Source organism: Musa acuminata, chromosome BXJ2-9, assembly GCF_036884655.1.
Source record: "Musa acuminata AAA Group cultivar baxijiao chromosome BXJ2-9, Cavendish_Baxijiao_AAA, whole genome shotgun sequence".
NCBI classification, from domain to species: Eukaryota; Viridiplantae; Streptophyta; class Magnoliopsida; order Zingiberales; family Musaceae; genus Musa; species Musa acuminata.
Genome location: NC_088346.1, coordinates 17,873,236 through 17,899,557, shown reverse-complemented (window position 1 = coordinate 17,899,557; position 26,322 = coordinate 17,873,236).

The window sequence follows — 26,322 nt, the reverse complement described above, 5'->3', positions numbered from 1 at the left end:
GACTTGCCGAAGTTTTCGGAAGTCCATTGGAAAGATCGTCGGAGGTTCACGGAGATCACCTAGAAGGTTTGGATACTTGCCAAAGACTCGTTGAACTCGCCATAAGACCGGGAGCCTACTGGAAGTCTACCGGAAGAAATCCGAGGGTGTATCGGAAGTCTACCGAAAGTTCGTCGAAAAGCTCGCCGGAAGAAAACTCGACGTTGCTAGTTAAAAATTTGCTTATGACTATGTCTTAATTTCATAGTTTGCATATAATTTGAGTTAGGATTAATGGTTAATCCTATAAACCGGTTAGGAGCCAATTGGGCCTAAGTTTGAACTGGTTTGGGCCAAGTTTGGAGCCCAACCAATGAGCTGGAATAGTACAGGTGGTGGCACCACCGGACTGGGCGGTGGCACCACCAGAATGGGCGATGGCACCGCCCAAAACCCGAGAGGTCCGACGGTGGCATCGCTAGTACACTATCGGTGTTAGATACTGATAGGCGGTGGCACCGCCACTAATAGGCAATGGCAGCGCCAGTACCGGAAAACCCAAAAGTAATTCAAATTTGGAGCCCAAATTTGAATCCTCTTGGGGCCTATAAATACCTCTCAATTCTCAGCAGAGATTATACCTTTTTGAGAAGTTAGAAAGTGAGAAAAAACTCTAGCAAAGTCTTGTTTTCAATAGCTTAAGTATTCACCTCCCTCTTTCTCTTTGGAAAAATCTGTAAGAGTGTGAACCACTTGTAAGAAGGTTGTAAGAGGGGTATTTAATCCTTCCCCTACAAAGTGATTTGCTAGTGGAAATTGGGAGCCTCATCGACGAAGGTTTCAAAAGTGGATGTAGGTCATTTGACCGAACCACTATACATCGTGGTGTTCCTTGAATGTGTGAGTGTTTAATTTTTTGAACCATTTCTCTACTTAGTTGCAAATCGTTCGGTCTTCATCTCCCTACTCTTGACTACCTTTACTCGAGCTATTTTAGCTAAGTCATCCTTCGTCGAATCGAAATCTCTACACATTTATGAAATCGATTTCAAACTTACGAGTCTTAATCCTCTACACTAATTCACCCCCCCCCCCCCCTCTTAGTGCAGCTCCAATCCTAACAATTGGTATTAGAGCGATGCTCACTATTATATTTGGTTTAATACCCAAGAGATATGACTTACTTTGACATGCAAGAGGGTCACTCTATTACACGTCCACCTATGTTTAATGGGTCGGATTATACGTATTAGAAGACTCATATGAGGATCTTCCTTATTTTCATAAATTTTGAGCTTTGAAATATTATCGAAAATAGATTTCAAAAATCTTCTCTTCCGATGAGCGAATGAGATGAATCAGAGAAGAAGGTTTTTGCTTTAAATACAAAGGCTATGAATGCCTTGTTTTGTGCACTTGACAAAAATAAATTTAATCATGTTTTGATTTATGATTCGGCTTTTGATATTTGGAGAACTCTTGAGGTCACCCATGAAGGCACTAGCCAAGTGAAAGAGTCCAAAATCAACATTCTTGTGCATTCTTACAAACTTTTCTGGATCAAACCAAGTGAGTCCATCGAAGACATGTATACCCATTTCACGGATGTCATCAATAGACTCAAAGCTCTTGGTAAAGGTTTTTCTTACTTTGAACTAGTAACTAAAATTTTAAGATCCCTTTCAAAGAGTTGGGATCCAAAAGTTACGGCAATTCAAGAGGCCAAGGACCTTAAAACATTTCCTCTCGAAGAACTTATTGGGTCTCTTATGACCTACGAAATGACGTGTCATGCTCATGAAGAGCTCGAGAACCCCTTTCCAAAGAACAAGAAGGATATGACACTTAGAACACAAAAAGACCAATTGAAAGAAACATCAAGTGATGAGGACAGTGACGATAACATTGCACTTTTACCTCAAAAATTTAAAAAATTTATAAGAAAGAACAAATTTGAAAATAACACCAAAAACAAACTTGAACATAAAAAGGACCAAGTAATATGCTATGAATACAAGAAGCCGGGGCACTTCAAAAATGAATGCCCCCAAGCCAAGAAGAAGCAATCGAAGAAGAAGAAAGCCTTAAAAGCAACTTGGGACGACTCAAGTGATTCCGAGAATGAAGAAGATAGCAACAAAGAGGAGGCAAACTTCGCGCTAATGGCTTTAGGAGGAGAGGTATGTGATTTAATTAATGAAGATTTATCTTTCGATGAACTTTCTATCACTTTTCATAAATTATTTGATGAGTGTAGAACTATTAGTAAGAAGTTCAATCTATTAAAGAAAGAGCATGCCTTACTACAAAATAAGTTTGATAGTCTTCAAACTCCTCCATGCTCTAAGTGTGAACACTTAGAAGCAAAAAAAAATGAGAATTTGCTACTTAAAGAGACCTTAAACAAGTTTAAGATTGGTAGCAAAGGCTTGGACATGATCCTTGCAAACAAGGGTCACGTCACAAATAGAAGTGAAATTAGTTTTGTGTGAGGATCTCATCAAAATCCTACCACCTTCATTAAAGGACCCACGTTACATGTTTCAACTCATTTGAAATGCAACTTTTGTTATAAATCCGGACATATTGTTTACAAATGTCCATTTAAGAAAATTAGTCCACATAAGTTGATATGGGTTCATAAAGTAACTATAAATAATTCAATGATGAATGAAAAAATTAGTAGATCAATTTTTAAGGCACCCAAAATCAAATGGGTACCTAAAAACCATCCTCTTTTGTAGACAAACTCACAAGCTAGGAGCAAGAGATGGTATCTTGATAGTGAATGCTCAAGGCATATGACCAGAGATCCATCTAATTTCTCTATGCTCACTAGCAAAGAAAAAGGGTACATCACCTTCGGAGACAACAACAAAGGTAAAATCATTGGCAAGGGAACCATAGATAACAAATCAAGTTTTTCAATTGATAATGTGTTGCTAGTTGATGGATTGAAATATAATCTCTTAAGCATTAGTCAATTATGCGATAAAGGTTACATCGTTAGATTTGAATCTAATGTGTGCATTATTAAAAAATCAAATAATAACATATCAATGATTGTCTTAAAACAAAATAATGTCTACACCATCAACCTTAATGAACTTAATAATGAAATGTGCTTTTCCACTTTAAATGATGATGCTTGGCTTTGGCATAGGAGATTAGGCCATACAAGTATGAAACTAATATCTAAGATTTCATCTAGAGAGTTAGTACGAGGGATTCTCAATATAAAGTTTGTTAAGGACAAAGTGTGTGATACTTATCAACTATGAAAAATCAAATTAGCACCACTAGACCATTGCAATTGATCCATTTCGACTTATTTGGACCAATTGACACAACGAGTCTAGGAGGAAGCAAATATGCCTTCGTAATTGTAGATGACTATAGTAGATACACTTGGACCTATTTCTTAGCTCACAAAAGTGACTATTTCAAATGTTTCTCTAAATTTTGTAAACTTACTCAAAACAAAAAAGGCTTCATGATTTCATTAATTCGGAGTGATCATGGTGGCGAATTTCAAAATCATAACTTTCAAAGTTTTTGTGAATCCAAATGATATATTATAACTTTTCCACTCCGAGAAATCCTTAATAAAATGGGGTAGTTGAAAGAAAAAATAGAATTTACAAGAAATGGCAAGAACCATATTAAATGAACATAGTCTATCTAAGTATTTTTGGGTCGAAACCGTTAATACGGCTTGCTATGTCATAAATAGGGTTCTAATAAGACCATCTCTATCAAAAACTCCCTATGAATTATGGAATAACAAAAAACCTAATGTTTCATATTTTAAAGTTTTCGATTGCAAATGCTTTATTTTGAATGAAAAGGATGCCTTAGGAAAATTTGATGCTAAATCCGATGAAGGCATCTTTCTTGGTTACTCTTCCGTTTCTAAGGCTTTTCGTATTTTTAACAAAAGAATCTTAGTTATAGAAGAGTCTATTCATGTAGATTTTAATGAAATTTTTGAGTTAAAGAAAAATGATTTTGATTATGATCTTGGTTTTAATAATTTGAATTTGAATGAACCCCCTCCTCAAAATAGCAACTTGGATGTATCTTCTTCCGAAATTTCCTTACCGAAGGAATGGAAGTATATAGATGTGTTGAATCTCATATTTTGATGATGAAACCACTTGATATGTGTTTATAATTTAAACTGCATTTTGAGTGATGCAGGTCTACTCGATCAGGATTAGACAGTTAACGCAAGAGGAATTGACGTTGCGTCGGAGGAGATCACATCAAGATATTGGACGGCAGAAGGCTTCGGACGTCGAGCATCAGGCCAAGGAGAGCGAAATTGCACCAAGGATATCGGGGTTGCGGAGGTCAACCGCCGATTGGGCAACAAGCCGCAAGAGAGGACGATGCACCGAAGAATCGGACAAAGCGCCAACCAATGACGTGCCAGGCAACAGAATGTCAATTCGCGTTGTAATAATTGTCTAGATCATAGTAGAGTTTTAGCTTGTGTGTGCAGGATTAACTACGATAATGACGAAGACATAAAGCAAAACAAAGTGTCGGAGTCAAGCACGAAGGATTCATTGCGAGTTCGAGAGTTCGACGGTAGTCCGAAGGTTCGTCGAGAATGCTGCCGGAACTAGCCGAGAATGAGTAGGGAGCTTGCCGAAGGGTTTTTCGGAAGCTCACCGGAAGGTTCATTGGAAGTTCGCGGAGCTCACCGAGAAAGATCGGAGCTTGCCGAAGAAACTCATTGGAACTCGTCAAGATCAAATCGTGAAGTCTAGGAGCTTGCTGGGAGTCCGTAGAATGGTTTCCGAGAGTTTATCGAAAAATCATCGGAAGTTCACCGGAAGCTCGCCGGAAGAAGTCTTGACATATGGACTTTGTAATAGCTTAGAAAATATCTTTAAATTCATAGTTAGCACATTACTTAGGGTTAGGATTAGGTGTTAATCTTATAAACCAAGTAGGGGCCAATTGGGCTCTAGTTCGGACTGGTTTAGGCCAATTTTGGAGCCCAACCAGTGAGCTGAAATAGTGTAGGCGGTGGCACCGCCAGATTTTGCGGTGGCACCGCCTAGCACCCGAGAGCCAGGCGGTGGCACCGCCCAGCACTCGAGAGCTGGGCAGTGGCACCGCTTGGTTGGGCGGGGGCACCGCCAGCATCGGGAACTAAAGAGAATTCAAATTTTGGAGCCCAAATTTGAATCCTCTTGAGGCCTATAAATACCCCTCAAATCTCAACTAATATTACAACCTTTTGAAAAGCAATTGTTTGAGTTAAGAGCCTTAGAATAGTTTTTGCAAGCCTTGTTTTTCATATTGCTTAAGTGTTCACCTCCTCCCATCTTGTTGAAAAGAATTGTGAGAGTGTGAACCACTTGTAAAGGTTGTAAGAGGGGTATTAGTCCTTCCCCTACAAGAAATTTGGTAGTAGAAGTTGGAAGCCTCTTCGAAGAAGGCTTTGCAAGTGGATGTAGGTCATTTTGACCGAACCACTTTAAAAACTGCTGCGTTATCTGGTTTGCATCCTACTCTTGCCATTTACATACTGCAAACCTCTTTACTTAGTTACTACGCTTCCATACATTTCTAAGTTATCAAGCTTCTAAAATCGGTTTCCATTGATATTGCTTTTCATCGTACGAAAGATTTATCAAAATCGAAGTTTTAATCTGCTGCACTAATTCACCCCCCCCCCCTCTTAGTGCCGCTCCGATCCTAACAAGATGCTCATCCAAAGGAGTTAATTATAGGAGATACATCAAAAGGGGTTCAAACTCGTTCTTCCTTTAAGAATTTTTGTGCTAACGCCGCCTTCCTTTCTCAAATTGAACCTAAATGCATTGACAAAGCCTTGAAAGATGATTCATAGGTTATTGCAATGCAAGAGGAATTGAACCAATTTGAGAGGAATGAGATATGAAAGCTTGTTCCTAGACCTAGTAACTATTTAGTTATTGGTACTAAATGAGTCTTTAGAAACAAGCAAGATGAATGCGGTATCATGGTTAGAAACAAGGCTAGACTAGTAGCCAACGGTTTCAACTAAGAAGAAAGTATCAACTATGAAGAGACCTTTGCTCCTATGGCAAGATTAGAAGCCATTAGGATACTCCTTACCTATGCTAGTAGTAATGGCTTTAAACTATTTCAAATGGATGTCAAAAGTGCTTTCTTGAATGGTTTTATTTTCAAAGAAGTGTATGTTGAACAACCTACCGGATTTAAAAATTTTCTTCTTTCTAATCATGTATTTAAATTGACTAAGGCTCTTTATGACTTAAAACAAGCTCCTAGAGCTTGGTATGAAAGGCTTAGTTCCTTTCTTATTTTAAATAATTTTATAAAAGGCAAGGTTGATACTACATTGTTAATCAAATATTTTGAAAATAATTTTTTATTATTTAAATTTATGTTGACAATATTATTTTTGGTTCTAAGGATGAATCACTATGTGAATCATTTGCCAAATGTATGAGTCATGAATTTGAAATGAGCCTAATGGGAGAATTAACCTTCTTTTTAGGATTATAAATTAAACAACTTTGTAATAGTATATTTCTTAATCAATCTAAATATATATTAGAATTGTTAAAATGATTTAACATGGATGGTTCAAAAGCTATAAACACTCCTATGAGTACTTCCACTAACTTAGACATGGATGAAAGTGGTGAAAGCTTTGATCAAAAAACATATAGGGGAATGATTGGTAGTTTATTTTACCTCATCACAACTAGACCGGATATCATGTTTAGTGTAAGACTTTGAACTAGATTTCAAGCTAATCCTAAATTGTCTCATCTTAAAAGTGTTAAAAGAATCCTTAGATATCTTAAAGGAACTCCTAATTTAGGATTATGGTATCCAAAATCTGATAATTTTGATTTAATAGCTTATACAGATGCCGATTTTGGCGGATGTAGGATAGATAGAAAAAGCACATCTGGAACATGTCAATTTTTAGGACATGTACTTGTTTCTTGGACTTCCAAGAAATAAAATTCGGTTGCACTATTTATGGTGGAAGCCGAATATATAGCTGCAAGTGCATGCTGTGCATAAGTTGTTTGAATGAAAAATACATTGGAAGACTATGGAATTTACTTAAAGAACATTCCTATAAAATGTAATAATACAAGTGCTATTTATCTAACCAAAAATCCAATTCAACGCTCTAGAACTAAGCATATTGACATTAGACATCACTTTATACGAGATTATGTCAATAATAATAATGTCATTCTAGAATTTATTGATACAATGCATCAATTAGCTGACATTTTCACAAAAGCCTTAAATGAAGATCAATTTGACTTTATTAGAAGGGAATTAGGCATGTTGAATTGTCCTTGTGAATGAGCTTGATTGTATATATTTTTCGAATATTTTTCATCCTCTTTTTAGTTTTCATGGATTTGACTTCTTTCTTTTCAATTTTGAATGGTATCTTAAAGAGTGATCCAAGACAATATCCTATCGTAAATCAAACACATTCAAACTTTTGAAAACAAAAATAAAAAAAAATAATAAATCATTTTCTAGCATGCCAGCGATGGCACCGCCAGAACCGGTGGTGGCACCTCTCAATTGGCGGTGGCACCGCCCAAGAACACCCTTATAAAGAAGGGGGGGTGAGGGTCGACAGTGGAACCGCCCCCAACCCGAGAGCACCCTCTCTAGCACTCTTACAAAGCCCTCTTAACCTCTCTCAACCTTATTCTAAGCCTTTAGAAGCCTAAGAGAGGGGTTCTTCTTGGATCAACCTCATTCTAACGATTATTCCTCCTACGGAATAATCGTTGTGTTAAACCTTTCTTATTATTGTAAACCTCTGTACTATCTTAACATGCGTTTGACATTATCCTATTATATGATGTTGGATGTTTTTTTCTGAAATTTTGTCAACATTTTGATGGCACTTTCATGTTATTTTGGTTGATTTGATGTCTTCCTTGAATGATTGATCTTAATGCCAAGTTGAAGCTTTGTCAATTTTGACATCTCCTTTTCAAGATTTTTTTTCTTATAAGATGATTTTATGAATGGCTTTAATGATCATGAGTTATATGCTTGAAAACTCATCTCCTTTTTGTTGATGACAAAGGGGGAGAAGAATGTGCAAAAGATTGATGACTTGTGTAAATATGAAATTAGCATGACTTATATGTATCGTATTGCAATAGCTTATATATTGTATAATGTAATGAAAAATATCTTATATGTGTTATATTCCTTAAAAGCATCGCAAAACTTTTTGAGCATATCGCATATGAATGTTTATAGATTGGTTGTCGTATCATGTTTATCATTTTTTTTATATATATGATAAGCAATTATCTCATGATTATATGAAATCATGCCTTGCATTTATATCGTGAGATCCATGTTGAAATTTCAAATTATTATTATTTCTTGTCGAAATGATAATTATCTTTTTCATTTGGCTTGAAAATAATTTTCATGTCTTGAAATTATGAGAAATACAAAGTTTCATATTTGCTCATGCTTATTAAAAATAATGATAAGTTCGATGGATAGAACTTATTGGTTTTGGCTTGAATTCAAAGAGATTGAATTCAAGTGTTTTTATCTTCTCATAATATGACATATAGATTGGAGGACTTATGATTAACTCCGTCATCAATTGATTGTCATCATCAAAAAGAGGGAGATTGTTGAATCTCGGATTTTGATGATGAAGTCAATTGATAGGTTAATTGATTTAATCCATATTATTGAGTTAAGTGTGCAGGATTAACTACGATAGCTTAAAGAAATAAAGCAAGTTTACCGGAGTCAAGTTCGATGGGTGTTCGAGAGTCTGTCGAAAGTCCGAAGAATCGTCGAAAGTGCTGTTGGAACCAACCGAGAAAGAATCGGAGACTTGTCGAAGTTTTCAGAAGTCCGCCGAAAAGATCATCAGAGATTCACGGAGATCACCAAGAAGGTTCGGATACTTGCCAAAGACTCGTTGAACTCATCACAAGACCGGGAGCCTATTGGGAGTCCACCGAAAGAAATCCGAGGGTGTATCGGAAGTCCACCGGAAGTTCGCTGGAAAGCTCACTAGAAAGCAACTCAATGTTGCCGGTTAAAAATTTGCTTAGGGCTATGTCTTAATTTCGTAGTTTTTATATAATTTAGGTTAGGATTAAGGGTTAATCCTATAACCTGGTTATGGGCCAATTGGGCCCGAGTTTAAACTGGTTTGGACCAAGTTTGGAGCCCAACCAGTGAGCTGGAACAGTCCAGGTGGTGGCACCACCTAGAACCCGAGAGGTCTGACGGTGGCACCGCCAGTACACTGTTAGTGTCAAATACTGATAGGCGGTGGCACCGCCAGCACCGGGGAACCCAAAAGTAATTCAAATTTAGAACTCAAATTTAAATCCTCTTGGAGCCTATAAATACCCCTTAATTCTTAGCAGAGATTACACCTTTTTGATAAGTTAGAAAGTGAGAAAAAACTCTAGCAAAGTCTTGTTTTCAATAGCTTAAGTGTTTACCTCTCTCTTTCTCATTGGAAAAATCTGTAAGAGTGTGAACCACTTGTAAGAAGGTTGCAAGAGAGATATTTGGTCCTTCCCATACAAAGTGATTTGCTAGTGGAAGTTGGAAGCCTCATCGAAGAAGGCTTCAAAAGTGAATGTAGGTCATTTGACTGAACCACTATATATTGTGGTGTTCCTTGAATATGTGAGTGTTTAATTTTCTGAATCATTTCTCTACTTAGCTGCAAATCATTCAGTCTTCATCTCCCTACTATTGACTATCTTTACTCGAGCTATTTTAGCTAAGTCATCCTTCGTCGAATCGAAATTTCTACACATTTACGAAATCGATTTCAAACTTACGAGTTTTAATCCGCAAGACTAATTCACCCAACCCCCCCTCTTAGTGCCGCTCCGATCCTAACATATATATTTGTATATATATATATATATATATATATATGTGTGTGTGTATATATATACATATATATATATATATATATATATATATATATACATATATATATATATATATATATATATATATATATATATATATGTGTACATTTATATGTATATATATATATATATATATTTGTATATATATGTGTGTGTGTATATATATGCATATATGTATATATATATATATTATATATGTATGTATATATATATATATATGTATATGTATATATATATGTATATGTATATATATATGTATATGTACATATACATATATATATACATATACATATATATATATATGTATGTATATGTATATGTATATATATATATATATATATATATATATATATACATATACATATACATACATATATATATATATGTATATGTATAATTTTTTATGGTAAATCTTGCACATTCATGTTAAATAATGATATATGGTTTTATTTGATAAAAAAAAGGGGGGAACAAGGACATGCTTGTATGAAATCAATCATTTAAATTGAAACAACTAAAAGGGAATGTATTTTACAAATAAATGTTTGTATCATATTTGATGACTTTATATTTTGAAACTATGCATGATGAGTTGAAGTAATAATGAATCGACCTTCTTTTTATCATACGAATCATGATTCATTCATTAAATGTTTCGAAAAGTAATTTTGATGATTTGAATTTGAATGAAAATTTTTAACTGAATCATGAACTTTCTTTTTATTTCTCTACTTGAGATATCTTTTATGAGAATCAAAATATTTTCTATCTTTGATGATTTCTTCTTACCAATTTAGAGACTTATGCAAATAAAATATGACCTTGATAATGGTTCGTAATGGTTTGAAATTATGCATGTTGTATGTTGAAGACTTGAAACCATGTTTTGCTATCATGCTTACCCAAGTAATGTTGATTTGATAAATTGAATGAACTGAAAATGAATAATGAATTTTCTCTTGATTATAACTTGTGAAATTTTTTTTGAATCATCATCTTGATTTCTTAATATTTGATATATGATATCTTTCTATGAATCAAGATCTTGTTTTTGAACCTCCTTGTTTCTTTTTTCTATTCACCAAAAAAGGAGACTTATCCTAACAAAGCATGATATGCTACTTGAAATCTTGAAAATTTATGACTTGGGTTTTGTTATGCATTTCTTCCCTTCTTCGTTCTTCTTTACAATGACAAAAGGGAGAAAGAAAATCGCTAGCATCTCAAGAGATTTTTTAAATCAATTAATGTCATTTTGAATCTCTTATGATTTTGATGATTTGAATCTAAATGAAATTTTTCCAATTGAATCATGAACCTTCTCTTGATTTCTTAACTTGAGATTTTTATTTATGAATCAAGATTTCTTACTCTTTATTTTCATATGATTCTTGCATTTTGCTTAAGAGAAAGTTTTCTATATGAATCATGTATTTTGGTATTCACATGATATTATCCTTCATGATATGATTTTTATAATTCCTTATATTCATGAAGTTTATCTCATTATCTAATTAATTTTTCTTGATATTCTTCATGTGATGATATGAAATTATGCATGAAATACTCATGATATTATCTTGATGCATACAAATAAGTTATGATCATGCATGGTAGGATGTAATGTAATTTGATATTTTGATACCATCATGATTGAAATATTTATGATTTGGAATGACACATACAATATTTATGATTTTTTTGACAAAATGATGTGAAAGTCATCAACTATCATTTTATGAAATGATACCTTATTTCAATATACCATATTGAAATAAGATTGATACTTTATCCTTGTCATGATGTGAAAATTGATGTAAAGGGAACAGAATTATAAAATTATATTCTTCCCTTCTTTTTGATAATGATAGAGGGGGAGCAAAACTTACTAGATTGCTCAACTTAAAGGGAAGCAAAAAATTATGAACTTGCTATCTTGAACATCACTAAGAATTGCTAGCTTGGAATCTCAAGAGAAGCAAAAGTGCCATCTTACCTATCTCAATAAGTGAAACATGCTAATCTAGCAAAATTTACAAACTTGCAAAACTCAAAATTATTGCTAGCTTGCATGTAAAGTGATATAAAATTTCACTCGCTTACGCTTTGCCAAGGAAGCAAAAATTACACTTCTCAAAAGAGAAGAAAGAAAATTACTAGCTTGCATGCTGATAAAACTTGAGACTATGTTTAATATGTAATGATTTGAAATTATGTCTAAACACTTGCTAGTTGCACTTCACCTTTTTGTTGATGGCAAAGGGAGAGAAGTTATGATGACAATCATGCATTGGATGATGTATTAAAAATTTGATTATGCATGATTTTATGATGACATATTACAAATATTCATGATGAGATATTATTTTGACTTAAATTCAACTTGAATTCAAGAGTTCTATCAATATGACATATTGATAGGGGGAGTTAAGGTTAACTCCATCATCAATTGGTTGTCATTATCAAAAAGGGAGAGATTATTGAATCTCAAATTTTCATGATGAAATCAATTGATGTGTTTGTCATCTAATATACGTTTAAGTGACGCAGGACTAACTTCAATGAAGGAGAGGCAAATTGATTAAAGTTGGAAGAATCGAACGTTGGGCCGGAGGGAACATATCAGAAGATTTGACGTCGGGCCAAAGGAACGGTCGATGTATTGGCAGAATGCTTCAAGCTGAGAATTCGGGTATCGAGCTTAGAAGAGTGGACATTATGCCAAGGAGATCGAAGTTGCGGAGTCAGCATGCCGATTGGGCAAAAGGCCGCAAAAGAAGACGATGTGCCGAAGGATCGGACAAAGCAGATAAACCAATGATGTGTTAGACAACAAGGATTCACTTGTAATTGATTATGTCTAGATCAAGTTAGGTTAGAGTCTAATTTAGTCAGTTTAGAATGTAATTAAGCCAACTCAATTAGGGGCCAATTAGGCCCAAGTTTGAGCTATGTTGAGCCAAGTGAAAGGCCCAAACAGTGACCCAACAACTGGCACCGTCGTGGCACAATCTCTAAAATTGTGTTAGGCGATGGTACCGCTAGTTGAGATGGTGGTGCCACCCAGACTTAGTCTCCAAGACTGTCAGGTGGTGGTACCGCCTAGTGTAGGCAATGGTACCGCCCGTACCCCGAAATCTCACGGATTTAAATTTTGGCTCCAAGTTTTGAAGCCATTTGGGGTCTATAAATACCCCAACTATTCATTCATGGAGTAGTAAGAAAGATTAAGCAAAACTCTATGATTCTAAAGTTGTAAACCCTATTAGACAGTTGAGTTCCCTCCTCCTAAGGCTTAGAGAGAGTTCTAAGGGAGGTGTGAGAGGGATACCTTGTAAAAGAGGGTTGTAAAAGGTTGTCTCCTAAACCCGTAAAAAAGAGAAGAAGGGTGTAAAATAGTAGTTGGTCTTCGCCCATTGAAGGAAGACTGGTAGTGGATATCGGTGGCCTTAACGAAGGAGGAATCAAGAGTGAATGTAGGTCGCAATGACCAAACCACTATAAACTCGATTTTCATTTCTATTTTGAGCAATTTACTTTAACTACAAACTACTTTACTTTCATTATGCTCTCTTACACTTTCAAGTTAATATCTTTCCGAGATTGGTTTTATTATACGAAGATTTTTTCAAACCGACATTTTTATCGCTGCACTAATTCACCCCCTTCCCCTCCCCCCGTCCATCTTAGTGCAGACTCGTTTCTAAAAAACATAAGATATATCCAATGAAATAGTAGCTCCACCAAGCAGATGTAAAGTGACCTCATCGATAGCAACAGTAGTAACTCTTGCTCCATTGCCCATCTTGAGGTCCATCTCGCCTCTCACCAATTTTTTAGTCTTTGCCAAAACCTATAATGAATTGTAGATGTGATAAGCACTACCGGTATCTAATACCCATGCATTATCATAAGAATCTGATAACTGAAGGCCGATCATAAACATACTTGAAGCTTCTCCAAGCTTCTGTTTCACCTTTTTTATAAGGTACTCCATGCAGTTCCTCTTCCAATGCTCATCTTTGCCGTAGTGGAAGCACTAGCCTTTGTCCTTCGTTGGGCCATTCTTGGCAACATTTGCTTTACCCAATCTACCTTTGCCCTTCTTAAGGGACTTTTTTACTTTTCTTTTCTTTCTGGTCTCACTAATATATAGAACTATTGAATCTAGGATTTTGATGATGAAACCAATTGATAATGTTATGATCTAATCTATATTTTGAGTAACGTAGGACTAGCTTCGATTAAGGAGAGGCAAATTGATTAAAGTAAGACGAATCGGATGTTGGGTCGGAGTTGAACATGTCAGGAGATTGGACGTCGGGCTGGAGGATCGATCAACATGTCGGCAAAAGGACATTGTGCCATGAATTCGGGCATTGGGCCAAAGGATCAGACATTGAACTAAGGAGATCGGAAGTTGCATGAGTCAACATGCCAATTGGACAATACGTCGAAGGAGAGGATGATGCATCGAAGGATCGGACAAAGCGTCGAAAAAACTATTGATGTGTCGGACAACATATGATTCATGCTTTGTTATAATTTGTTTAGATTGAGTTAGTTTAGGTCTAATTGAGTCGGTATTGGGGTGAAACAATGCCAACTCAATTAGGGGCCAATTGGGTTTGAATCAGAGCTGAATTATGCCTATTGTTTGGCCCATTCAATATCCTATAGCAGAGTCTAGTGGTGGTACCACCCAAACACAGTCTTCAAGACTATGTCAAGCAATGGTATCGCCAAATTGGGTGGTGGTACCATCGAGACGTAATATTCCAAAGTGTGTCAAGTGATGTGTTAGGACTCTAGCTTGGAGAGTCCTAAATGAGAGGAATATTCATATAAAATCTACCTAAGCCGACCCCTATTAAAGAGGTGAAGAGGCCGACTAGGGTTAGGAGGTTGTTTCTTAGAGAAGAATTAGAATTTGTAAAGGAATAGGAGTCTTGAGTAGGAGTCCTATTAGGAGTTGGTTGGAAGTAGGAGTCTCGAGTATGAGTCCTATTAGGAGTTAGGGTTTAGAAGCCCTATAAATAGTCATGTATTCCTCCTATTTTTATAAGCAATAGATGAATCTTTTCTGTAGCCTTTGAGTTACAACTTGGAGGGAGGAACCCCTATAGAGTTCCAAGGAGGTCGATCTCCTAAAGAGATCAACCCCAAGTTTAGAATCTGCAGGGGTTCTAACACCTAGTATCAAAGCAGTGTTCTTGGCATCTTGCTGCCCTTCCACAGCCATCCATCAGCCCTCCACAGTCGCTCAAAGCAATTTTCACAATTGCTTAAAAGATCGTCGCCAAATTCCGCCGTCATCTCCACCACCGCAGATCATCCTTTGATCTTCCCGTGAATTACAACAGGTTCTGGTTTCCTACCTTATTGCTACTGCAATTTAGTTATCCTTATTTAAAAATCTAAAAAAAAAATAATTGTCCCTATATTACTGCATAAACTTTTCGTCGTAAAATTTTCATCTCTATGACAAAAGATATATTGTAGAATTCCAACCGCATAGCACAATCTGTTTGATCTTATTACTACGTTTTTTCTATCCAAATCTCTACGAATTTTCTATAATAGCTTTGACACTTCCTAACAGCAGATTTTCATTTAGTTTTGTTAAAAAATTCTCAATATAAACTATTGATCTTTTACGTCTAATCTGCTATACTTGAAAATTTGCACTGTAAAATTTCAACTGCATAGCATTGTTTGTTTGATCTTGATACTATGTTTTTTCTGTCCAAATCTCTACAATATCTTTGACACTTACTAATAGTATATTTTCTTTTAGTTTCATCGAAAAATTCTCAATATTAACCACTGATCTTTTACGTCCAATATGCTACACTTGAAAATTAGTGCTGTAGAAAATTTCAGCTATTTGCAATTTTAGGAATGAAATTTCTTATACACTTCATAGATCATCTTGGCTTCCATCTAAGATTGATCTATTGAGGAATTCATCTCTAAAAATGATTTTGTGTTGTTGCAAATTTTCATCATAAACCGTTGAAATTTTTCGACAAGAATTTTGCTATCGCAACTTGCACCAATTTTCTTACTATTACTGCCGAAATTTTCTTGATTAAATTGGACATCCTTGCTATCATATAAACTGAGATATTTCTACGAATTCCCTCTACAAATCTCTCAAGTTTTTGGTGGAACTTTCATCGAGAAACCACTGTTTCTTCGACGACAATTCTGCTCTTACAAGACAACACAATTCTGCAGAAACTTCCACTGATTTCTATCAAACCTTTGCAGCCATCTACCACAGATCTAAAACTTTCATCCACAGCTCTAAAACTCCACTAAATCATACCCTCAAAATGCACCCAAAACAGCAACAAAACAAGCCTAAACCGCAACCTACATCCACCAATCCACCAACCCTTTCGACCATCACTTCTCTCAACCTATACATGCCTTTAACCCAACAACAAAAGAGAGATCTTAACATCATAGATTTGGAGGCATATACTATGGTATCTAAGGAGGTAATCAATACTAAATTCGAAGCCTTGGAGGCATGAATGGAGGATAAAATTCGGACTCTCTTTACCAAACTCGATTTGGGTCGACCATTAAGCCCAAAGAAATCACATCAAGGAGAGAGCTCTAAACAAACACACCAAGCCCAAAGAGATGACTTCCAAGGGAGGGAAGGCTCTATGACTGACCCCAACTATCCATGCATGAGAGTGGACTTCCTTAGATGGGAAGAAGAAGACCCGATTAGTTGGATCTCGCACGCGAAGCGATATTTTTGGTACCACAAAATCGCGGACACATCTAAGGTAAAAATTGTAGCTATACATCTTGAAGGGGATGTCATACAGTGGTTTGACTAATTTGAACACACTCATTGAGTCCTCTCATGGTGACAATTCAAAGAAGGACTGCCGATCCACTTTGGACCGACCGATTACGAGAACATTGACGGGCAACTAGCAAAGATCCGATAAACCTCCACCATTCAGGAGTACCAAACCAGGTTTGAAAGGTTATCTAATCAGACTCATGATTGGTCTCAAAAACAGCTACTGAGGACCTTCATTAATGGCTTGAAGCTGGAGATCCGGGGAGAAGTTAAAGCGTGACAACCGTACATGCTTATGGCAGCCATCTCTTTCGCACGATATCAAGAGGAGCGATTGAACCATGAAGCTCGGAGGACTAGGGTTGCTCCTTGACCAGCAATATTGAAGCCCTCAGCGCCCCCTACTATCGACCGAGTCCCTGCACTAATGAGGTTGACAAGAGAAGAGCTTCGGGAGCGATATGTGAAGGGCTTATGTTGGCATTACGATGAGCCATGGAGCCGTGAGCATCACTGTAGTAAAGGGAGACTTCTTATGATTGAACCAATAGAAGAAGAGGTCATTGAACATCCAAAAGATGGCCTTAAACATAAAAAAGAAGATGCAAAAGAAGAGCCACAACCGATCAAAGTTACGGTACATGCACTATCCAGGTACTCAAACCCGCAAACGATGAAAGTTGAAGGCCTTCTTAAAGAACAACCGATCACTGTTCTCATCGACACGGGCAGTACTAATAACTTCTTAAATAGTAAGGTTGCTATCCAGATGACCTTACCTATCGAGAATTGCAGTAGGTTTGACATTAAGGTCACCGACGGATGGATTTTGAAGTATGATCGTAGGCGCTCGCGAGTGAAATTGTTGTTGTAGGACCAAGAGATAATTGCATATTTCTTCCTCCTCCCTCTTGATGATCATTAGGCCATACTCAAAATTAAATGGTTGATTACACTAGGTGATGTTTCTTGAAATTTTATGAAACTAATTATGAAATTTTATAGTAAGGAGAAACAGGTAATACTGCACGGGAAACATAGGGGCGACATAACGATAATTTGCACACAACAAATGGAGAAGGTTTTGCATAAAGCATGCAATAGCTTTTCGGTACAACTTGAGTAGCAAACTAAGAGAGAGCCAATAGAATTTGAAGATCCAAATCTACTTCCTTTGCTTGCTGAATTTTCAGATATATTTGACGAACCGCGCAACTTACCTCTTACCCGTCGACATGATCATTGTATAATGATTCTTCGAGGCAAATCTCTAGCAAATACTCAGCCATATCAGTATCCACATCTCTAGAAGGATGAAATAGAAAGGATTATAAAAGAGATGCTCGAAATAGTAGTTATTCGGCCAAGTTGCAGCCCCTACTCTTCACCGGTGCTCCTCGCACGAAAGAAGGATGAAACATGACGATTGTGTGTTGATTACCGAGCTTTCAATGACATAACCACCAAGGACAAATACCCTATTCCAATAATAGATGAATTGCTAAATGAAAGGGAGCACAAATCTTCACAAAGCTAGACTTTTGATCCAGGTATCATCAAATACGAGTGTGCGAAGAAGACATACCAAAAACCACCTTTTGAACACACAAAATCCACTACGAATTTTTGCTTTCTTTAACAGAAGGTGGAATATCTTAGGCATATCATATCAGAGGAAGATGTGGTAGTGGGCCCCTTCAAAATTGGAGCAATGCAAAACTGGCCGACCTCGAGGAACATAAAATTGCTACATGGCTTTTAGGTATAACAGGCTACTACCATAAGTTCATGAAAAACTATGGAAAGATCAGTGCACCACTTACTTCCTTACTAAAAAAAGATGTCTTCCAATAGTCTGACAAAGCCTCCGTTGTCTTCGACAAACTTAAGGCAGCCATGATGATGACGCTGGTGCTAGCACTACTAGATTTCAGCCGACCCTTCATTATTGAGGCCGACGCATCTGGAGTCAAAATTGGAGCCATTCTCATGCAAGATGGTCGACCACTCACATACACTAGTAAGGCATTGACTCTCTCCTGTCAAAATATGTCAACATATGATAAGGAGATGCTCGTCATTGTGCACGCAACAACGAGGTGGAGACCCTACTTGATCAATCGACGATTTCAAATTAAAACCGACCATAAAAGCCTCAAGTACTTTTTGGAGCAAAAGATATCATCCCCTGAGTAGCAAAAATGGGTAACAAAACTTCATGGATTTGATTATGAAATAACTTACAAAAAGGGGAAAGAGAATGTTGTTGCATATGCGCTTTCGCAACTACCTGAGTAAGCTGAATTTTCGGTCGTTTCACTTCCTACCAGCGACTTCCTTGAGGATATTAAGATGGAATGGCAGGAAGATTCAGAGACCAATAAGATCATAAAAAAATTAGAGTAAACACCAAGCTCCGTGGCTCATTACAATCAAGACTCAAAAAAATTATGCTATAAGGGATGCATTGTGCTTGTGACAAATTCTACTTGCATCTTCAAGAGCATATTTTGGACAAAGTTATTGCATATGTAGGGTACGAAATTAAAAATGAGTATGGCATATCACCCATAAACCAATAGCCAGACGAAAGTTGTAAATAAGTACTTGGAGACAGCCCAAAGCCACCCACCAAATATGACTACCCAAAGAGAACTCCAAACCCAGCCAAGTGCCATTATTGATCAACGGATCGTGACTCGATGATGACAACCACTAATGAAGTGCTAATACAGTGGGCGAACCTGCCAATAGAAGATGCCACTTGGGAGAACTATAATGACTTGAAGATCAAATTCCCAGAATTCATGAATCATCAGCCTCGAGGACAAGGCTAATCTGAAGAGGGCGGGTCTGTTAGGACTCTAGCTTGGAGAGTCCTAATTGAGAGGGACATTCATGTAAAACCTACCTAAGCCAACCCCTATTAAAGAGGTGAAGAGGCCGGCTAGGGTTAGGAGGTTATTTCTTAGAGAATAATTAAGAGTTGTTAAGGAATATGAGTCTTGAGTAGGAGTCCTATTATGAGTTATGGTTTAGAAGCCCTATAAATAGTCATGTATTCCTCCTCTTTTCATAAGCAATAGATGAATCTTTTCTGCAGCTTTTGAGCAACAACTTGGAGGGAGGAACCCCTATAGAGTTCTAAGGAGGCCGATCCCCTAAAGAGATCAATCCCAAGTTTAGAATCTGCAAGGGTTCTAACATGGTGGTATTGACAAACTAGGTAATGGTACCATCCAGTGTCAATATGTTAGGCGGTGGTACTGCCAGATTAGGCAATGGTACCACCCAATGTTAGACTGGAAGGCAATAGTACCGCCTAGTACTGGCGGTGGTACCGCCTAGTACCCTGAAACCCGGGGATTTAAATTTTGGCTCCAAGTTTTAAAGTCATTTGGGGTATATAAATTCCCCACAAATTCTAGCTTGGTATATACACAAAAATAGAGCAAAAATTCTTTGATTCTAAACTCTTAAAGTGTAGAGTCCATCCTCGTAGAGCTATATGATAGTCCTAAGGGAGGCGTGTGAGGGAACACTTATAAAATAGGGGTGTAAAGGTTCTCTCCTAAATATGTGAAAAGGAGAAAGAGGTGTAAAAGGGTAGTTAATCTTCACCCATTGAAGGAATACCATTAGTGGATGCCAGTGGCCTCAACGGAAGAGGAATCAGGAGTGGACATAGGTCACAACGACCGAACCACTATAAACTCGGTATGCTTTTCTGTTTTATTATTTGCCTTTATTGCAAACTACTTTACTTCCTCATTACTTTAGCTACACACTCTTACAAATGTTTTCAAAGTTAAACAGTCCTTGATACGATTTTATTGTATGAAGATTCAATCCTTGATACGATTTTATTATATGAAGATTTTCGAATCGACGTAACTTTTATCGTAAGCACTAATTCAACCACGCCCCCCCCCCCCCAATGCCATCTTAATCCTAACAATTGGTATCGGAACCACATTTTTTCTCATTTGGTTTAATACCTATGAGAAATGGCTCTTTTCAGCTTTCAAGAGGGTCACTCTATCATTTGTCCTCCTATGTTCAATGGGATGGACTACACTTATAGGAAAACTCGGATGAGAGTTTTCTTGATTTCATTGAACCTCGATTTATGGAATATCATTAAAAATAATTTTCAAAAGTCTTCTAATCCAATGAACAAATAGAATGATTCAAAGAAGAAAACTTTTTCTTTAAATGTGTAAGCTATGAATGCTTTATTTTGCGCCTTAAACAAAAATGAATTTAATCATGTTTCTATTTTCAAAACTACGTATGATATTTGGCATACTCTTAAAATCACACACGAAAGCACTAGTAAAGTTAAAGATTTGAAAATTAATCTTTTAGTGCATGATTTTGAATTATTTTGTATGAAGGCAAGCGAAACTATTATTGACATATACACCCGTTTTACAGATATCGTCAATAATTTAAAAGTTCTTGGCAAATATTTTCAAATCTTAAACTTGTTAATAAAATTTTACAATCTCTTTCTAAAAATTGGGATTCAAAAGTAACTACAATACAAGAGGCGAAAGACTTAAACAAGTTTCTACTTGAAGAACTTATCGGGTCTTTAATGACCTATGAAATGAGTTGGATGACACAAAATGAATATGAGAACTACCTTCCAACGAATAGGAAGGATTTTACACTTCGAACAATAGAATACCACTTGAATGATAACTCAAGTGATGATGATGATGATGATGATGATGATGATGACTTTTAACTTCTCACTATAAAATTTAAAAACTTCATTAAAAAATAATTAAAGAGTGAAAATGAACTTAAAAAAGACAAAATAACTTGCTATGAATATAATTGGCTGGGGCACTTCAAAAGCGAATGTTCGTAACTAAAGAAGAAGGCACTCAAGGCAATAGGGGAGGATGAAACAAGTGCATCCGAAGACAAGATTGCAAACTACACTTTGGTGGCTTTCAACAATGAGGTAAGTGACTTAACTAAAACTCCTTTACCTTAATTTGAAATTACTTAGTGTATTTCATGAGTTATTTTTAAATTAGTTTAAAAAATATAATATAAATTATTAAAAAATTGATCATGAAAATTATATATCTTATGATAAAGGAACAAAATGTTAGATTTAAATCTAATGCTTGTACACATAATAAGATTAATTCTAGTATGTTTTAAGAAGTAATAACGTGTATCTTGATGATTTCTATATTGCTTTTTTATTATAAATGATGATGTATGGTCTTTGTATAAAAGACTAAAGCATGAAATTAATCACAAAATTTGAAACTAAAAGAACTAGAGCTATTTTTAATCTTATAGGAATCTATCTACATTGCTTTCATTGAATTTTTCGAAAAGTGATTTTGATGATGATTTTAAATTTATTTCCGTATGATTCGTTTTAATAATGAGATGATATATCCAATCCAAAGTGATGAAAATTTTGTTAAATCGTTAAGCTTGCATATCTCTAAATCTTGAAAGTTGCACTTCTCCTTTTTGTTGATGACAAAGAGGGAGAAGATATGATGATAATGTATAAGTTATGATGATAATCATGTGTGGTATGATATATTTTTATAATTTGAAACATTGCATGATCTTTTGAATTTAAAGGTTCTATTAATATGGCATATTGATAGGGGGAGTTTAGTTAAACTCCATCATCATTTGGTTGTCATCATAAAAAAGAGGGAGATTGTTGAATCTTGAATTTTGATGATGAAGCTAATTAATATTATGATCTAATCTACATTTTGAGTGATGCAGGACTAGCTTCGATCAAGGAGAGGCAAATTGATTGAAGTAGGAGGAATCAAATGTTAGGCCGGAGTTGAACATGTAAGGAGATTAGACGTCGAGCTAGAGGATCGGTCGACATGCTAGCAGAAGGGCTTCATGTCATTAGTTCGGGCATCAAGCCGAAGGATCATACATAACGCCAAGGAGACAAAAGTTATGGGAGTTAATATGCCGATTGGGCAATACACCGAAGGAGAGGATGATGTGCCGAAGGATCAGATAAAGCGCCGAAAGAACCATTGACATGCCAAACAATATATGATTCATGCTTTGTAATAATTTATCTAGATCGAGTTAGTTTAGGTCTAATTGAATCTGTATTGGGGTGAAACAATGCGTACTCAATTAGAGGCCAATTGGGTCTGAATTGGGCCTATTGTTTGGCCCATTTAGTGTTTGTAGTAGGATCTAGCGGTGGTACCGCCCAAACACGATCTTCAAGACTATGTCAGGTGATGGTATCACCCAGACATAGTCTTCTTGACTATGTTAGGCGGTGGTACCGGCAGACTAGGCGATGGTACCGCCCAGTGTTAATATGTCAGGTGGTGGTACCTTTAGAGGAGGTGGTGGTACCATCCAATGTTAGACTGGCTGGTAATGGTACCGCCTAGTACTGGTGGTGGTACCGCCAGTAACTTGAAAACTTGGGGATTTGAATTTTGGCTCTAATTTTTTAAGTCATTTGGGGTCTATAAATACCCCACAAATTCCTGCTTGGTATATACATGAAAATAGTGTAAAAATTCTGTGATTCCAAGGTTATAAACTCTTAAACTGTAGAGTCCCTCCTTCTAGAGCTAAGTGATAGTCCTAAGGGAGATGTGTGAGAGAACACTTGTAAAAGAGGGGTGTAAATATTCTCTCCTAAACCTAAGAAATGGAGAAAGAGATGTAAAAGGGTAGTTGATCTTTGACCATTGAAGGAAGACTGTTAGTGGATGTCAATGGCCTTGATGAAAGAGGAATCAGGAGTGGACGTAGATCATGTTGAATCTCGGATTTTGATGATGAAATCAATTGATAGGTTAATTGATCTAATCCATATTATTAAGATAAGTGTGCAGGATTAACTACGATAGATTAAAGACATAAAGCAAAGTCTACCGGAGTCAAGTTCGATGGGTGTTCGAGAGTCTGCCGAGAGTCCGAAGATTTTTCGGAAGTGCTGCCGGAACCAACTGAGAAGAAATCAAGGACTTATCAAAGTTTTCGGAAGTCCACCGAAGAGATCGTCGAAGGTTCGCAAAGATCACTAAGAAGGCTCGGCTACTTGCCAAAGACTCGCTGAACTCGCCACAAGATCGGGAGCCTACTGGGAGTCCGCCGGAAGAAATCCGAGGGTGTACCGAAAGTCCATCGGAAGATTGCTAGAAAGCTCACTAGAAGGAAACTCAACATTGACGGTTAAAAGATCTGCTTAGGATTATGTCTTATTTTCGTAGTTTATATGTAATTAGGGTTAAGATTAAGAAATAATCTTATATCCTAGTTAGGGGTCAATTGGGCCCGAATATGACCTGGTTTGGGCCAGATTTGAGGCCCAACCAATGACCTATAAGGTCCGACGGTGGCACCGCTGGACTGGGCAATGCCACTGCCCAAAACCTGAAGGATCGGGTGGTAGTACCATTGAACTAGGCGGTAGCACCACCCAGAACCCGAAGGATCGAGCGATGATTCCGCTGGACTGGGCTGTGGCACCGCCCAGCACCCGAAAGGACGGGCGGTGGCACCGCCAGTAAACGGTCAATGTGACATTGACAGGCGGTGGCACCGTCACTGACAGGCGTTGGCACCGCCAACTCCGAGAACCCAAAGGAATTCAAAATTTGGAGCCCAAATTTGAATCCTCTTGGGGTCTATAAATACCCCTCAATTCTCAATAGAGAAGATAACTTTTGAGAAGCAAGAGATTGAGATAAAAGCCTTAGCAAAGTCTTTAGCAAGTTTTGTTTTCAATAGCTTGAGTGTTCACCTCCCTCTTTCTCTTTGAAAATTTGTAAGAGTATGAACCACTTGTAAAAGGTTTTAAGAGGGGTATTTGTCCTTCCCCTTCAAAGTGATTTTCTAGTGGAAGTTGGGAGCCTCATTGAAGAAGGCTTCGCAAGTGGATGTAGGTCATTTTGACCACTTGAGAGTCATTCTATTATACATCCACCTATGTTTAATAGGTCAGATTATAAGTATTGGAAGACTTGAATGAGGATCTTCCTTATTTTCATGGATTTCGAGCTTTGGACTATTGTCGAAAATGGATTTCAAAAATCTTCTCTTCCGATGAGCGAATGGGATGAATCGGAAAAGAAGGTTTTTGCTTTAAATACAAAGGCTATGAATGCCTTGTTTTATGCATTGGATAAAAATAAATTTAATCGTATTTCAATTTATGATTCAGCTTTTGATATTTGGAGAACTCTTGAGGTCACTCATGAAGGCACTAGCCGAGTGAAAGAATCCAAAATCAACATTCTTGTGTACTCTTACGAACTTTTCTGAATGAAACTAAGTGAGTCCATCGGAGACATGTACACCCGTTTCACGGATGTCATCAATGGACTCAAAGCTCTTAGTAAAGATTTTTCTAACTTTGAACTAGTAACTAAAATCTTAAGATATTTTCCAAAAAGTTGGGATCTAAAAGTTACGGCCATTCAAGAGGCCAAGGACCTTAAAACATTTCCTCTCGAAGAACTTATTGGGTCTCTGATGACCTAGAAATAATGTGCCATGCTCATGAAGAGCTCGAGAACCCCCGTCTAAAGAACAGAAAGGATATGGCACTTACATCACAAGAAGACCACTTGAAAGAAACATCAAGTGATGAGGACAGTGACAATGACATTGCACTTTTAACTCAAAAATTTTAAAAATTTATACGAAAGAATAAATTAAAAAATAACACCAAAAACAAACTTGAACATAAAAAATATCAAGTAATATGCTACGAATACAAGAAGCTAAGGCACTTCAAAAATGAATGCCCCCAAGCCAAGAAGAAGCAACCGAAGAAGAAGAAAGCTTTAAAAGTGACTTGGGACGATTCAAGTGATTCTGAAAGTAAAGAAGCTAGCAACAAAGAGGAGGCAAACTTCGCGCTAATGGCTTGAGGAGAAGAGGTATATGATTTAATTAATAAAGATTTATCTTTCGACGAGCTTTCTATCGCTTTTCACGAATTATTTGATGAGTGTAGAACTATTAGTAAGAAGTTTAATCTTTTAAAGAAAGAGCATGTCTTACTACAAAATAAGCTTGATAGTCTTCAAACTCCTCCATGCTCTAAGTGTAAACACTTAGAAGCAATAAAGAATAAAAATTTGCTACTTAAAGGGACCTTAAACAAGTTCAAGGTTGGTAGCAAGGGATTGGACATGATCCTTGCAAACAAGGGTCACGTTACAAATAGAAGTGGAATTGGTTTTGTGAGAGGATCTCACCAAAATCCTATCAGTTTCACCTTGTTTAAAATGCAACTTTTGTTGTAAATCTAGATATGTTGCTTACAAATGACCATTTAGGAAAATTAGTCCACATAAGTTGATATGGGTTCCTAAAGGAACTATAAATACTTCAATGATGAATAACAAAACTGGTAGATTAATTTTTTAGGGATCCAAAATCAAATAGGTACATAAAAATCATCCTCTTTTGTAGACAAACCCACAAGCTAGGAGCAAGAGATGGTATCTTGATAGTGGATGCTCAAGACATATGACTAGAGATTCATCTCATTTCTCTATGCTCACTAGCAAAGAA